Here is a 15663-nt window from a genome sequence, read left to right as displayed (position 1 = left end):
CAGTTATAATGGAAAATATGCAAACCCTTCTAGACGTGATGTCCAGATAACTAGACACCAAGCTGACAAGCAATAAATAAATAAAGCTTTCACCTGAAACAGGAAATTCTAACATCCTTTATTAAATTTAGACAAAAACTAAAAATGATTTCCACATTCTATACCAGATAATATCAGTTGTAATTTTTCAAGTTTTTTTTAAAAAATGATATTTTATTGACTAAGACTGCCTGAAGTTTAGTCATGTCACAAAACAGCTGGTTACCTCAGAAGCTGTGTTAAGAATTAATGTGGAAGGAGAGTCTTCATTAATATAGTAAAAGCAAATTTTAAGATCACCTCAAATACAATAGAAATCAGCATGCATTCAAGCTTTAATTGCCTTAGCAAGGCAGGGAGAAGAGCTGCTACTTGACAAGAGTGGCAAACCTTTCAAGAAAATCATCTTAACTCCTTGGTGTAAGGACCTGAGATGCTTCTTGTTCCTTCATTCTGCCTTCTGAGGGGACAGATGACTCTCTTTCATCTCAGCTTCAGAAAAAGAAGATGGTCTACAGACACCAAACTGCTGCAGAGAAGGAAAATCTGGGACAGATGGGCTCCCCCACAAGATGGTCTGCCCAGGCTACAAGAGCAGCAATTAACTGTTGCTGTCTTTGTTCCCCCTTGAATACGTAAGCCAGTATCAAATTTGGTTAAGGCAGCTAACTGATCAAAGATGGTTCATTACCTCCAGCTTTCATTAAAAAAATGCTATCTGATAGAGACCTTGGAAATGCTCAGAGACTGCAGGGTGAAGACATACTGTAGCAGACACCCCAAAAACCACAGACGCAGCCCTTCAAAGGGTCCCATCTATAGAAAAAGTTTCAGCCAGATCTTATGCTTTCTTAAACGTCCATTAACCAAGGAAAATAATTCTATAGGAAACCAGACTTCATACATTCTGATACAGAAAAACTCACTACTGTTCATATTATTCTGCTAATCGCCCACAGCCATGAAGTATAAAATGTCTAAAAACCAATTGTTTCCGAAAAGGAGGAAGTGACAGCTTGTTACCACGCATATGGCCTTTTGCATACGATAACTGGAAGTATTTTGCTAGCACACTGTTTATGGAGTATTAACGTGTTAAAGTTTTGTACACTTTGCTGAGTGTACTTTTTTGTACTTTGTACACTTGTGCCAAGTCACGCTGTTGTCCAAAATCTGGGTTCCGTTACCCTGTGTGCAACCACCCAACAGACGCACAGGGTCGAGATATTTGTTTACTACATTTCTGCGCAGAGATGGGTACTAGGTGGTAAATCCACAAAGCTAGCACAACCTCTACCCCTCTCATTCTTTATTTATACACACTTCTTAAGAAGTACTTTATACAAATTTTCTATTGGTTACAATTTCATTACATCAGGTATTCGCTCTGCACTTGTGCTTTCACGTTCCTGTTAAGTAGCACAGGAAGTGAAGAAGAGGCGGTAACATCATTATCATGTCATTTCCATCTCATTATTCATTTAGGGGTGTGTAGTTTAATAAGCCTTAATGAACCTCAGGTCCCTTCTGAATTTTTCTGCTGTTTTTGTCTTGCCTACCTCTCACATTCTTCAAAGTGTTGTGGTTTCATCAAGGTTACTTAGCCGGAGCTGGTTATCCTTTGCAGTACTGTTTTTCTCTCTCCCTTGTCCTTGAGTCTTGTTAACTATTTGCAGGGTTTTTCTCACAGCATTGCTCCAACAACACTGGTAGACACAACTCCATCTGAGCCACTAAATTTTATTTCAACTAAAGCTAACTGACTTGATCAGTGTTGCCTGAAAAATAAAGATGCAAGATTATAACTCCAGAACAAGTTTTAACTGAAGTTAGCTCTATAAAAATAGTCACACTTTCAGGAGTTGAGACATTAATAAAAAAAGGCTCCCAATTTTTTCCCTGTGTCACAGGTTAACTCATTATCAGCATTATTTTCGGAAGCTATAGTCTATACAATGTAAATATCTGATCAACGAATTATATCCTTCCACATGAAATTAATAATTAGGCTGATGATTTCTACACAACAGAGCTTTGCAGTACGTATTTCTCCATTCAGATCCATCAGTGCAGTCAGTAAACAAATAAAATGAGAAGCTTCTTAAAATTAGATGCATCTTTACAGGAAACTATGTTTTATCCTGGTTTTCCAAAGCTATTAAAAAAATTAATGCAAGTAGCACCTATTCTGTGTGTTGTGACAAGCGTTTTACTTAAAGTTGAATTTAACCACAATGGAACCAGCCTGGGCTGATGTGCCTCGTAGGTACTCCTCTACAAGCAAAGTCTCACTGAGGTTCATAAACGCAAGTATAACAAGACTAGATATTCTTGTGATTACAAATTCTGAATCAGAGTTTGACTGAAAACTCTCTTTCATTTAATATTTTCTTTCTTAAGGTCTATGAAATTCTAAAATGTTTTGAAGTATGAAGAACAGATTTAAGTGACCAGAAGTAACTTTAAAGTAATTTCTACAATATGAGTGCACTTAATGTCAAGGAGAAAACTCCTAAAAAGAAAAAAAAAAAAAAAAAAAAAAAAAAAAAAGAAAGAAAGAAAGAAAGAAAAGGAAAAAAACCCCAAACCATCCTTCCTAAATGCACACTAAGACATATGCATTGCTTCAGTTAAAATCAAGATTGTTCTGAGCTCTTCCTGACTGTGTAAGAAACCTGCAGCATATTTTCTGTTGCTCCAGGCTCCCAGCAGAATGAAATTACGAAAGTCTTATTTATTGTCACTACTGCTATAAAGAACCACATAATCACTAGGTAACCTGCTGCTTTCTGGCAAACCTACATTGCAGAGAGCTAGACAGCAATTTATTCACGTGGGAATATGAGATGTTATTTTTGTCCAGTATTTCTCTTAGATGATCCTCATCTGAGGAAATTAGTAGTGCTTTTGCCTTAGGAGGTGCAACACCTAACACAGCTATAGTTCTGAGACTGCAATTGCTGACTCCTCACTTTCTCTGAAAAAGTCAGAGACCCATCAGAATTACCATTTTGGGTCCTACATCTCATCTCATCTCTCTTTCCACTCACTGGCTGGGACGTGCAGTATTCTACAACCCCAAATTTTCAATTTATCAGGAAATTCCAAGGCAGAATTAATTCTTCACTTTTTCCCTTGTATCACTCAGCAAGAAGGGAAGCTTGGGAGAATATGTCTGCACACGCCTATGTGGAATGCAAAGGCTTACATTTAATCCAATCTCTCTAAGTATTACCAGCCAGCATTATGAGAAATAGAATCTCATACTAGTTCAGTAGTCTTGGCATGTCATTTATTTATTTGATTTTTTAAAAGAGCACTTTTAAAGTTATATTCATAAGAGAGAACTTTTATAGTACACATCTGTCAGTGGAAGCAGTCTAGATCATCCCCCTTCAGATGCTTTCCAAGACTACAAACTGAAAATTCAGACTCCCACACCTACAAATCAATATAGGCAACTTTCTGTCCCAAACTATTGGTTTACTTTAAAAACATATGCATTTTGACACAGCAGCATTCTTCTATGGTACTTTTCAACTTTTGTACAAATTTGATCCAAACACCTACACAGGGGGCTATGCTTTGAGACTACTCATTCAAGATGACAAAGATGGTAAAAGTCCTCTTAGTCCCCAAAAGATGACAGTTATTAAGAGTTCTGGAGTCCACTAAGCACCTTCTTTCTTTACTGGAATCAACACTTTTTCCTTCCTACTAGTCAGTCAGGACACTAGACAAGAGAGTTTCAGGAGCTTGATACATCACCTTGAACCAAACCTCATCATTCAGCTAAGTAAGGAACCCACTATCTGGCTCAAATGCTCAGTTATCTGAAACAGGTAATTCCTGCAGAAGAACATTCATGATCTATTCTGGTGGTGACAGAAGAATAGGTAAGATTGGTCGAGTTTAGCAACAAACAAAAGACAAAGTGACCATTGCCTTAGTAAAACAAACGTGAAGAAAAAGTGTTGGTAATCTAGCCAACAGATGGAAAATATCACACCTAGTTTTGATGATGCTTCCTCCCTGCTTCAAGTTTGTGTTTGTCTAGAATTATTTTTATTCCCATTTCCTCCCTTCACTTTTCCCAGCTCTCTCTGTTCTTCCCCAATGTCCTCTCTGGTCCAACAAAAATAAATTTATGTTTGAACACAGTTTGTGCAATAAGACATTTTCAAGGCTAATTGGTGGTGTTTGGTGGTCTACATATTAACAAGCCAGTATCATTCATCAATATTCTTCATACACCACATGGTTTGTACTTCTCAATAGGGACCACACAATTTTGAAACAGACACCAACATCACACCTTCTGCCCTTTAGAGGTACACTAACACCCTACACAACTTCATTATTTCCAAAGCAATCAAACTGTTACAGCCACTTTAACTCTTTGATATCCTCCATTGCAAATCCTTGGACATGGCAAGTCTTATAAATTCAGTATGTAAATGCAACTCAACTGTGACTGCAACTATCCTCTAAAAGAAATCAATACAGTATTCAAACATAATAAAATAAACTGTAAAACTTTTAGCAATTCAGTTACGAGTTTAAAATATTTAACGTCTACTGCAAAGGTACACAATATCTAACTATATCGTACTTAAGCAGAACAAAGCACAATATCAAAGACTGTTCATCAGAATTTAGCTCTGTACCTCCGTATGTTCAAGGAAGCAGTTAAGCAACTGAAAAAATAAAAAAAACTTAACAGTTTATGAATGGGGGAACGTGGGAAAATCTGACAATCTTTTTCATTTTTTTTTCTTTTTAAGGAAACAAGATTTTTTCTGCTAGAAGACTGTAAAACAACTGCATCAGTTGGAAGCTGTTAGCAGTAAACAACTTCTCCCTACAAGTTCTAGAATAGGCTGTCCAGAAAGAAAAGTTAGAGAGCTACCTGGGAATTTTTCCAGCCAAAATCTGAAGCCTAATGGAATACACTTTTGTAATTTTAAACATTTTTAAAAATGTCATTTCTCAAAAGAAGAGCAGGCCTGTGTGTAGGAAGCCTCTTTCCCCTTTCATTTATGATTTCCACCAGGAGAATCAGGATTCAGCATTATCATGAAAAATTTCCTGATAAGGTCAGTTAACTTTAAAAGCACGCCACGTGGCCCAGTGATTATGTGTATTAAAAGAGCAATCGAACTTCTAGTTTAAGTTTTGCTAACATCTTAGTGTCTTACCATAGGTAATACATTTATTACAGATGCTCAGGTGTTCGGCCACTTTGGATACCTGACTTGAGATATTTGTTTCTCACTCCACAAGATACATTCAGAAGCTTGGAATACTTACTGTACCTGGGAAAGAACCACTAACCAAAAGTTGTGGTTATTATACTTAGTGGCCTTTTCTGAAAAATGAAAAATTCATCTTCTTTGTGACTGCTTTCTCCTGTGTGAAATACTGAAAGATGCTTTTGTTTTATATGCATAAAGAACTAGCCAGAAAAGCTACAATGAAAAGCAATTATGAAAATAAATATCAATACTCGATGCACTGTCTTTCCTATATCTAAAATTCAGAAGAAAAAGTTTACTGCAATTTTCTGTAGCTTTTTCACAATTCAGTAAAGGCAGTAAGCCCAAATACACATGCATCTAGAAAGTGATGAGTTATGAAATGTTAAAGACAAAGCTCATAAAACTAGAATTTACAGCCAGCTTTCAAAACTAGAACAAGGAGAGCAAAAGAATAGCTGCCACTTCCCATTTCCCCCATTTCCCAAAAAAGTCAGAAGAAATCAAACCCCTCCATTCTCTGGGATGTTCTAAAAGCAAATGAAATTCAGAAAAAATGCAGAAGTCAAACCATGGCAGTAAGTTAAAAAAATGCCCCCTTTTACTACTATTTTAAAGAGATATGGAAGAATCCAAACAGAAATCTGCAAAGAAACGTCAACACATCTTCACCTACATATCCAAACGATGTCAACGCCTGCATGCGCTCAGGGCACAGAAGCCAAAATCAGAGCACACGTCCCCAGCTGAAAAACAACGCTCCCGCGGCTGATAGCGCTCTGCCTGCTTGCTCATATTAGCAAGAAATACTTTCCTCCCCCCGCCTCCAAGAAAGAAAAGACCCTCTTCAGCACGGCACTGTAGTGGGGTTCAGCCAGTCAACTCCTTTGCCTTGGAGGGATCACTGCGGGCCGCAACCGAAGGCAGACTACCGATTTTAGGTTTACACGGGTTCCAGTAGCACGGCAGCCCTTCGGGATGCAAGGGCAGGGAGCAGCGCGGCTAGCCCGAGCAAGACCACTTCCCAGAGCCATCTCCTGACATGTGGCAGCTCCCCCGAGGAGGCCGGCGACCGGCTCCGGGCCCGGCTGCCGGCCGCGCCGGTGCCGATGTGCCCGCAGGCCCCGCGCGCCCCCACCGCCGGGGGGGAGAGAGGGGAAGGCCGCCGGGCCCGGCCCAGGCGCCGCGCCGTGCCAGGCCCAGCTGCGCCGCCGGCCCGCGCCCTCCCCGCGCCGGGCCGGGCCTCCTCCTGGGCCGCCGCCGCCCGCGGCCTTCTGACACTGCCGGGGCACCGCTTCCGCCCCGCCGGCCTCTGTCACCCCCGCGCCGCGCCGCGCCGGCCTCACCTGCCGCTGGTGGCGGCCGCGGTGCCGCCACTGCCGCCGCCGTGCCCGCTCCGCAAGCGCGCGCAGGAGGGCGGGGGCCGCCTCGGCGAGCGGCCCCGCGACGGCAGCGAGCGAGGAGTGGGCCGGGGGTGGGGGCGGGGGCGGGAGGTCGCCGTCGGCCCTGCCGAGCGCCCGGGACACCCACCCCGCAGACCGGCCGCGGCTCCGCCTCCGCCGCCGCCGCCGCCTCCGCGGCGGGAGCACGTGACCCGCCCCGCCCCGCGCCGCCTGCGCGCGCGTGCGCCCGAGCGGGCCGCGCGCGCGACCGGGCCGGGAGCGGGAGGGGCTCGGTGTGAGGTGGGAGCTCGGGCCCGAGAGCCGTTGGGGACCTGCTGGGCCCCTGCGATGGGGACGCTCGTCCCTGAGAGCCGGTGGGGCCATGTTGGGCCCTCCGTGACGGGGACACTCGTCCCCGAGAGCCGCTGGGGCCCTGTTGAGCCCCTGCGATGGGGACGCTCGTCCCTGAGAGCCGGTGGGGCCATGTTGGGCCCTCCGTGATGGGGACACTCGTCCCCGAGAGCCGCTGGGGCCCTGTTGAGCCCCTGTGGCAGTGGGGCCCTCTTGAGCCCATGTGACAGAGACGCTCGTCCCTGAGAGGCAGTGGGGCCCTGCTGGGCCCCCGCGGCGGGGACGCTCGTCCCCAAGAGGCGGTCGGGCCATGTTGGGCCCCTGCGACGGGGATGCTCGTCTCCAAGAGCTGGTGGGGCCCTGCTGGGCCCCCGCGACGGGAACGCTCGTCCTGGAGAGCTGGTGGGGCCGTGTTGGGCCCTCCACAACGGGGACGCTCGTCCCCGAGAGGTGGTGGGGCCCTGCTGGGCCCCCGCGATGGGGACGCTCGTCCCCAAGAGGCAGTGGGGCCATGTTGGGCCCCTGCGACGGGGATGCTCATCCCCAAGAGCCAGTGGGGCCCTGCTGGGCCCTCCACCAAGCGGACGCTCATTCCCGCACCTCGGAGATCCTGTGGGGCCGTGCTGGGCCTCTCACAATGGGAATGCTCATCCTCTGACCCTGCTGAGAGCCTGTGGAGCCCCCCATACTGTGTCCCCCACAGAGCAGGAGGAAAGCCTTTACGTAGCACCACATTGCATTTCCCCTGCCTCGCTTGCCTGCCATTGCTGCGCCCCAAGCACACACATACAGAAACGCATTTTGCCGGCTGCAAGGTGGGGACACCCTCGTGACCTACACATGCTCGTTTGCATGCTGCTTCTATCATGGGGTAGGTTTGCACCCTTCCTCTCTGTAGACACAGGGTTTCCTATGTCACCATCCTATATTGTATACACACCCTTTCAAAGAGAGAGCCTGATTCCCCATGGAGAAGTTAGGGAGACCTTCCTCCATACTAAGTGTGAAGAGCTGTACACCTTGCTGAAAAAAGAGACAACTGAATGTCCTCAGGAATCCTTCCCCAACATCCCATGTGGACACCTTGATTCCTACCCTTGGAAAGACCATTCTGGAAAAAGTCCATCGTCTCCTTCTCTGAGGAGCTCTCATTTTTAAAGACTCTCATGGAGAAGACTGGTTACCCGTACTCCACTGAGACACTGGGGAGTGCCTTACCAAGCAAAGATATCCTAGGAACACCCTCTCACAAATTACCACGCCAAGTGGGACGCTTTCACCCACACATCCTTTCTGGGAGACCCTTTACCTCCTAATGACTTCAGAGACTGGGGAGTCTTCTTCATGCAGATGTTCTTGGGGAAGGCTGAGCCTCTTCTGCTTGCAGATCAAGACATAACCCCTTCCAAACATGGAGCCAGCCTGGGCCCCAAAATAATGAACATCAGGGTTAGTACATGAGTTATATTAATAACTAAATATTGGATAATTGGAAATAATAAATATTGGAGCTGTATGACAAGCTGCAAACAGACTATTTGCACTTAGCATTTGCTACCCTAAATTCCATGATGAAGCATACACATACTGTAATTCTTTGCTAAATCATTGTTCTATTTATTCCTGTTTCTACTGATATCTTTTTTGGTTTGTAGGATGTGGAACTCTTAACTTTAGTACACTTCTCCTGCCTTTCTTCCTTTCCAGGAGGCACCAAGGATGTCTTAAGAGAAATGTAGTGGGGCAAAGTACTGAAGACTAGGACTGGGAAAGGTGATAGAAGACACAAAACAATAGTATTAGCTTGTAATAGTGTTGATATTCCTTAGTACCAATGACAATACAACTCTGATATCAGTGCATATCATCTGGGGAATATACAAACATGTCCCAGAACTCAAGCCCACTTCCCAGTTCAAAATCTCTTCAGTCAATGTCCCAGAGATGAAACAGTGGACAAGCACAAAACAAGGAACCTTGAACAGGTCTGGAGAAATAAGCTACTTCCAGGCACCTAACTCTCAAGTAGATGTTTCTTGGTTATGGTCATACTCCTTTTGGAAGTGTGTTCTTCAGCAAACCACAGCTTTGGTGCTTTTCCTTAGAATATGCTTATTTAACTAGGCTAGGCCTTTAATGTCTCCAACTTGCTTTATAAAAGTCATTTTTCAGCCTGTGAGGTTACTAACAAGCGAAGAACCCTTCCTCCACCCCCAAGAGATTCCCTCAGAAATGTCAGCAGAAGAGGTGATGGAGCATCAGTTAGAGGGTCTGGTAAAGAGGATCATTAAGTATGCTTGTTTTCTATAAAGGAGTTTCTGTTTGCCAAGAACCTTTTTAGAGTAGGTGCTTCCTGTGTTTTGGCTTACTCTGCTCATAACTTTTGAGACAATTTGGAAATGTAAAGAAGCTGATGAAACTGCAAGCTGAAAGACCTCTTCAGTGTCTAAGAATTACTTTTCTTGCACACTTCTCTTCATACTTTCTTCCATGCAAGGAGGAACTTCTCAACCCGGATGCATTTAACTTCCTCCTTGTAACACCCTTATCTTCCTGAGAAGGCTAAATCATTTCACCAAGTATCACACAGAGTTAGATCACTTAAAAAAATCTGTTGCCCAGAAAGCTCTACTATCTTTGTTTTAATTACAAACTTAATACAAGATTGTCCTTCAACTTTTTTTTTATTTGTTTGTTTTTGTATCTATTATCTACATTGATGCAGGACACATCTTGTATGCTGTAACAAACAATAACAAGTAAAGCATTGTTTTTCAGACTGTATTTTCTGAAAGCACAATACTAATATATCTCACTAAGATCTGCTCTATTGATGTAGATGCTATAACTTTCCGATATGGGCTTGAGAATCTCTGTGGAGATAACCTTCCTGTGTCTAATCACACATGGAGGTTGTAAAAAAGCTCTTGCTTCATTTGCTTGGTGTCTTATACATCCATTTCGGACTTTGTAATATGCTTTTTCTAATTGATTTTTCTTATGCTTCTGCTTGCTATTGTAAAAGGCCAAATAGACATAAACTCTGCATGATTATAATTAATTCCCATTCTATCAAAGAGCTTTGCCAGAAGTGTAAAAAAGTAAGGGGAGGGTAGAGGATATATTCATCTGACTTGGACCTGAAGGAACATAAAGGTGAAAGTCAGGTCTGAAAGAGAAAACTCTGATGACAGAGGACTATTCTGAGGCATCTCTGCCCAGCACTGGTGGCTGGAGAAACCAAAAGAGGGTTTTAGCATTCAGTATCTCATGGCTAGTGAAAGACACTCATCTCATTGACTGGTGATACATGGAGCAGGAGACCAAAAGGCATCTGGTGAGAAGGGAGTAATGAGATGTAGAGGATTGTGGCAGAAGGAAAGGGGACTTTCTCCCATTGAACTTTACAGTCTGTGGGAGGAGCTATACAGGATAATTCAAACTGCACTGCCTTGGTTTCCTGCTGTTTTGTATGAACAAGTGGACTCATCTCTCCGGTGATATGAGCTGTAGGCAGATCTCCAAAAAACATCACAGCTGAGCTAAGTTTATTATATACTTAGGTCCACATCACGTAACTTAAATATGTTGAGATCCACCCTGGCCTCTGTATACCACAATGGGGAAAGAAGATTTTTCAGGACATGTCTGGTCAGAACAGAACAGAGAAATGCAGAACAGAACAGAGGAATGTATTTCATTTCAAGGCAATCAAGATTATACTTAAAAGTGTATTGCTTACAATACATTTTTAAATGGTAGGATTTTCAAATAAAAGATACTGTACAGAAAAAAGTGGCAATTTCATAGGTAGACATAGGTAGCCAGCTTTAGATTTTCCAAAATTAAATACTATATAATGAGTTGAATGAGGTGATTTCTCCTTTAAAAATATAGTGCTCATTTTGACATAAAGACGGAAGGGAGAAGAGTTATGTTTCAGCAAAGGGGGCAGGAGACCTGCATGGGTGAGCAAGGAGCTCCTGACAAAACTCAGACAAAAGAAGAAAGTACACAGAATGTGGAATAGGGGACAGGCTACTTGGGAGGATTATAAGAATGTTGTCAGAGTATGTAGAGATGTGACAAGGAAGCCTAAGGCCCAGTTGGAATTAAGTCTGGCAAGGGATGTCAAGGACAACAAGAAGGGATTCTTCAAATACATCAATAGCAAGAGGAAGACTGGGGAAAATGTGGACCCGCTACTGAACGGGGCGGGGGCCCTGGTGACGAAGGCTACAGAGAAGGCAGAGTTACTGAATGCCTCCTTTGCTTCAGTCCTCACTGCTGAGGGCAGCCCTCAAGAATCCCAGAGCCTGGAGATGAGAGTGAAAGTCTGGAGAAAGGCAGACTTTCCTTTGGTCAAGGAGGATAGGATTAGAGATCTTCTGGACAAACTTGACATCCACAAATCCATGGGCCCGGATGGGATGCACCCACAAGTACTGAGGGAGCTGGTGGATGTTGTTGCAAGGCCGCTCTCCATCATCTTTGAAAGATCATGGAGAACTGGAGAGGTGCCTGAGGACTGGAAGAAAGCCAATGTCATTCCTGTCTTCAAAAAGGGCAAGAAGGAGGACCCAGGCAACTAGAGGCCAGTCAGCCTCACCTCCATCCTTGGAAAAGTGATGGAACAGCTCATCCTGGATATCATCTCCAGACATATGGAGGAAAAGAAGGTGATCAGGAGTAGTCAGCATGGATTCCCCAAGGGGAAATCCTGCTTAACCAATCTGATAGCCTTCTATGATGGCATGACTGGCTGGGTGGATGAGGGGAGAGCAGTGGATTTTGTGTACATTGACTTCAGCAAGGCTTTTGACACTATCTCCCCTAACATCCTCCAAGGTAAGATCAGGAAATGTGGGTTAGATGAGTGGACAGTGAGGTGGATTGAGAACTGGCTGAAAGGCAGAGCGCTGAGGGTTGTGCTCGGATGCATGGAGTCTAGTTGGAGGTGTGTGGCCAGTGGAGTTCCCCAAGGCTCAGTACTGGGTCCCATCCTGTTCAATGTCTTCATCAGTGACCTGGATTAGGGGACAGAGTGCCTCCCCAGCAAGTTTGCTGATGATACCAAGCTGGGAGGAGTGGCTGATACACCTGAGAGCTGTGCTGCCATTCAGAGAGACCGGACCAGGCTGGAGAGTTGGGCAGAGAGGAACCTCATGAGGTTCAACAAGGGCAAGTGCAGAGTCCTGCAGTTAGGGAGGAATAACTCCATGCACTAGTGCAGGCTGGGGGCTGACCTGATGGAAAGCAGCTCTGGAGAGAAGGACCTGGGAGTGCTGGTGGATGACAAGTTGACCATGAGGAGCAATGTGCCCTTGTGGCCAGGAAGGCCAATGGTCTCCTGAGGTGCATTAGGAAGAGTGTTGCCAGCAGGTCGAGGGAGGTGATCCTGCCCCTCTACTCAGCCCTGGTGAGGCCTCTTCTCGAGTACTGTGTCCAGTTCTGGGCTCCCCAATACAAGAAAGACATGGAGCTACTAGAGAGAGTCCAGTGTAGGGCTACAAAGATGATCAGAGGACTGGAGCATCTGCCCTCTGAGGAACAGCTGCGAGAGCTGGGCATCTTTAGCCTGGGGAAGAGAAGCCTGAGAGGGGATTGTATCAATGTCTATAAGTACCTGAAGGGAGGGTGTCAAGAGGAGGGGGCCAAACTCATTTCAATAGTGGCATGCGACAGGACAAGAGGCACAAACTGTGCCACGGAAAGTTCTGACTGAACATGAGGAGGAATTTCTTGTGAGAGTGACAGAGCACTGGAACAGGCTGCCCAGAGAGGTTGTGGAGTCTCCTTCTCTGCAGATCTTCAAGACCCGCCTGGATGCAACCCTGTCTAACATGCTCTAGGTGACCCTGCTTGAGTAGGGAGGTTGGACTAGATGATCTCCAGAGATCCTTTCCAACTTTACTGATTCTGTGATTCTGTGTTGTGATTTTAATTACTTTCATTGCCAGTCTGTAAGTATCTCTCTGGGATTTTATTAAACTATGAGTGTGGCAAGGAAGAGAAAGATGGGCAGTTGGCTAGCAACCTGATAGATATGGTGGTGGATACACAGGAATTATCATCTCTCTCTCTCTCTCTCTCTGCTTCTGGGAGATGGAGTTCTGTTCTGAGAGCCCCAGAGTGGGAAACCTGTGCTGTCCTAGTAGACTGACTGCTTCAAATTAGCATGGAGAATCACAGCTGCAAAGTAGCTATTCTCATACAGGATTTTCTCCCTCAAGGTTAAGTTCATCTCTGTGAGAGCAATGTGCACCTGAAAATGTTCTGACCACTGGAGGGCCCTTTGTTGGTCGTGTTTCAGTATTTGAGTTCTCCTACTGTATAATCTCTTCTGACCTTTACACAGACATGTTTCGTTTTTATACGCTACCATGCCTCTTCTGAGAACTGCTGCCTCTTAGAGCTCTTCTTTCTCTGGCCTACATTCAGATGTCCACTGCTGAAGTATGTAAGATCTTTTCAAAACACCGTAAGGAAAATATCTATGTACCACAGCAGCTCTTCCCACTCTGCCAGATTTATTTTAAAACCTTAGAAAATCCTCAGCATTTCTGATGCATAGTATAGTTTTGAACTGGTAAGAGATGTAGGTGTCACCTCATTCAGAGAGTTGTTAGCAAACCTGCAGCGAAGCAACTGCTATGTGGGCACCAGTGCAGATCACAGGAGCCCACTCACGCTTGAAGAAAGGGGACCTGCATCTTCTGCCCCAGCTGCGGCCACAGCGCTGCCTCAGCCTCTTGCTGCCTTTGGTGGCCGCCCACAGCTCGTGGCTCATGCGTGGTGCCACAGCCAGCACGGCATGCTGCCGGAGTGAGCAGCAGTGGTGGTGGTGGAGGGGATGAGCAGCATGGCAGAGCAGCGCACGAACTGCCAGAACCGCTTGCTGGCTGGCGGCTGGGGTGCTGGCAGCTGTGCAGGAATGCAGAGGGAGCCTCAGGCCTCTCCTGGGCTGGACTTACAGAAGAATGGCACAGATGTGCTGCATGAGTGATGAGGGCAAGAGAGGGCAGTGGGAGACCGACTCCCTTCCTCCTTCAGCTGGCACAGGGAGCTGCCCTGTCCCCATCCCAGCTGCAGCACGGCTGCGGCCCCAGCGGCAGCATGGCTGTAACCGCCTCTATAGCCTCACCGCTGTCTGCATTGCAGATGTCCTGATGTCTGCACTGGTTCACGTTGGCAGGACTGGGGCAGGTGGTGTCCAGGCCCTGAATGGGGGAGTGAGGGAAAGAAAGCGGCTCTGAGCACAGCAGAGGAACCGAAGGTGCCCAAGTGCCCCCGAGCTGCTTGATGCCAATCCTCACCTTTGCCTAGTCCTTCCTTTGGGCTTTAATGCACAGCAATGTGTGCTTGGCGTGCACAGGTGAACCACAGTATTTAAAGCTAGTGAAGCACTGCTGGTTCGCTGTAGTCACGGGCTGCACCAAGCCCCTATAAGAAATCACTGATTAATTGAGCTAACACTAACAGCCAAATCCTGTCTTCAGTTAATCTTGATGTAAAAAATACAGTGTGCAGTGATGTAGAGCAATGCAAATGCAGAAAGAAATGGGCTGATCACTTTTAAGATTGTAATAGTTAATTATTCTATGATGTGCAAATCCAGTCACATCTGGCAAAGGCATTTCTTTATTTTTCTGTAGCACTATGTTAAACATTCAATATCTCTCTTGGCCCCCTTATGCAGTATTTTGCATTCAGAGCCCCTCACTGACATTAGGACAGGCTTTGGTGTCGGAGTGTTAGGACAAATTCTGCCTCCGAGTAGTTAGAAGTCTGCAACAGCTGAGCTGAAATCAATGCAGTTCCTCTGCACATGTATTTCTGTAGAATATGGCTCTTTATTTCACAATGTTTATCTCACCTGTACATAAGGAAACGTTAGGTGTTTTTTAGTACCACAAATTAAGTTCATCAGATCTCATCACAAAAGATTGACTTAAAGTATTGGAGACACTGGGCCAATCTGACATTAGTTGATAAAATTTTCAGTATCAAATACATCTATGCTACACTGATGGTATTTTTAAACAGAGCAAAGGGGAAATAATTCAAAATATTTTTGCTTGTGTTAGCCATGATGTAAGGGCATAAGACCCATATTACAGTTATTTTAATTTTTTTATTTTTTCTGCAACAGAGGCTGTGATCCTGCAAAGTACTTAGGAGCATGCTTAATATTAAGTTTCTAAATGATCACCTGAAATTTCACTTTTGGGTATATAAGTGCCCTTTTGAATCAGAGCAGAATCTAACTCACAAGCAAACACTCAGTTCCCAGCATCAGAAGTGAATTGGTGAAAAGAATTCAATTAATAAGTAGAAATCGTATCTTTCAAAGTGTTTTGTAATATTCCATGCAAAGTACTGTAATAATAATTACTTGACAACTTATTTTGCAATTTTGTTTGGTAAAGCTCCATGTCTGAGGGACAGATCAGTGCTGTTATTGCACTAGAAAAAACCCAAATTCCATCAGTGAGGTTCACAGCACAGAAATCAATTCTCCTTTCCTGTTAACTTTAAAATATCTGTGACAAGAGATGTACATTTTCATGAATATTCCAGCTTTGGACAGTGACCAATGCTAGCTGCTATGACAGAAAAATAAATAAATAGATTCT

At 44.8% G+C, this 15663-nt stretch overlaps 1 protein-coding gene across 7 annotated transcripts in view; it reads right to left on the bottom strand.

Annotated features, from left to right (window-relative positions):
• Window positions 1-6688, bottom strand: part of NCOA6 (nuclear receptor coactivator 6) — a 47851-nt gene extending 41163 nt beyond the window's left edge. For 5 of the 7 annotated variants that reach the window (XM_062589405.1, XM_062589408.1, XM_062589411.1 and 2 more), the window contains exons 1-2: window positions 6641-6658; window positions 1599-1817 (exon numbers count right to left, since the gene is read on the bottom strand). The gene's annotated coding sequence lies outside the window, so the exon portion shown is untranslated. Of the gene's footprint in view, window positions 1-1598; window positions 1818-6640 lie in introns of all 7 variants that reach the window. The other 2 variants (XM_062589406.1, XM_062589407.1) reach the window with 2 other exon arrangements.
• Between the last annotated feature and the right edge of the window lie 8975 nt (window positions 6689-15663).

The sequence above is a fragment of the Rhea pennata genome, chromosome 16 (assembly GCF_028389875.1).
Source record: "Rhea pennata isolate bPtePen1 chromosome 16, bPtePen1.pri, whole genome shotgun sequence".
In the NCBI taxonomy this organism is placed as follows: domain Eukaryota; kingdom Metazoa; phylum Chordata; class Aves; order Rheiformes; family Rheidae; genus Rhea; species Rhea pennata.
Note: the sequence above shows the minus strand (reverse complement) of the source record. Positions and strands in the feature narration are given on the sequence as shown.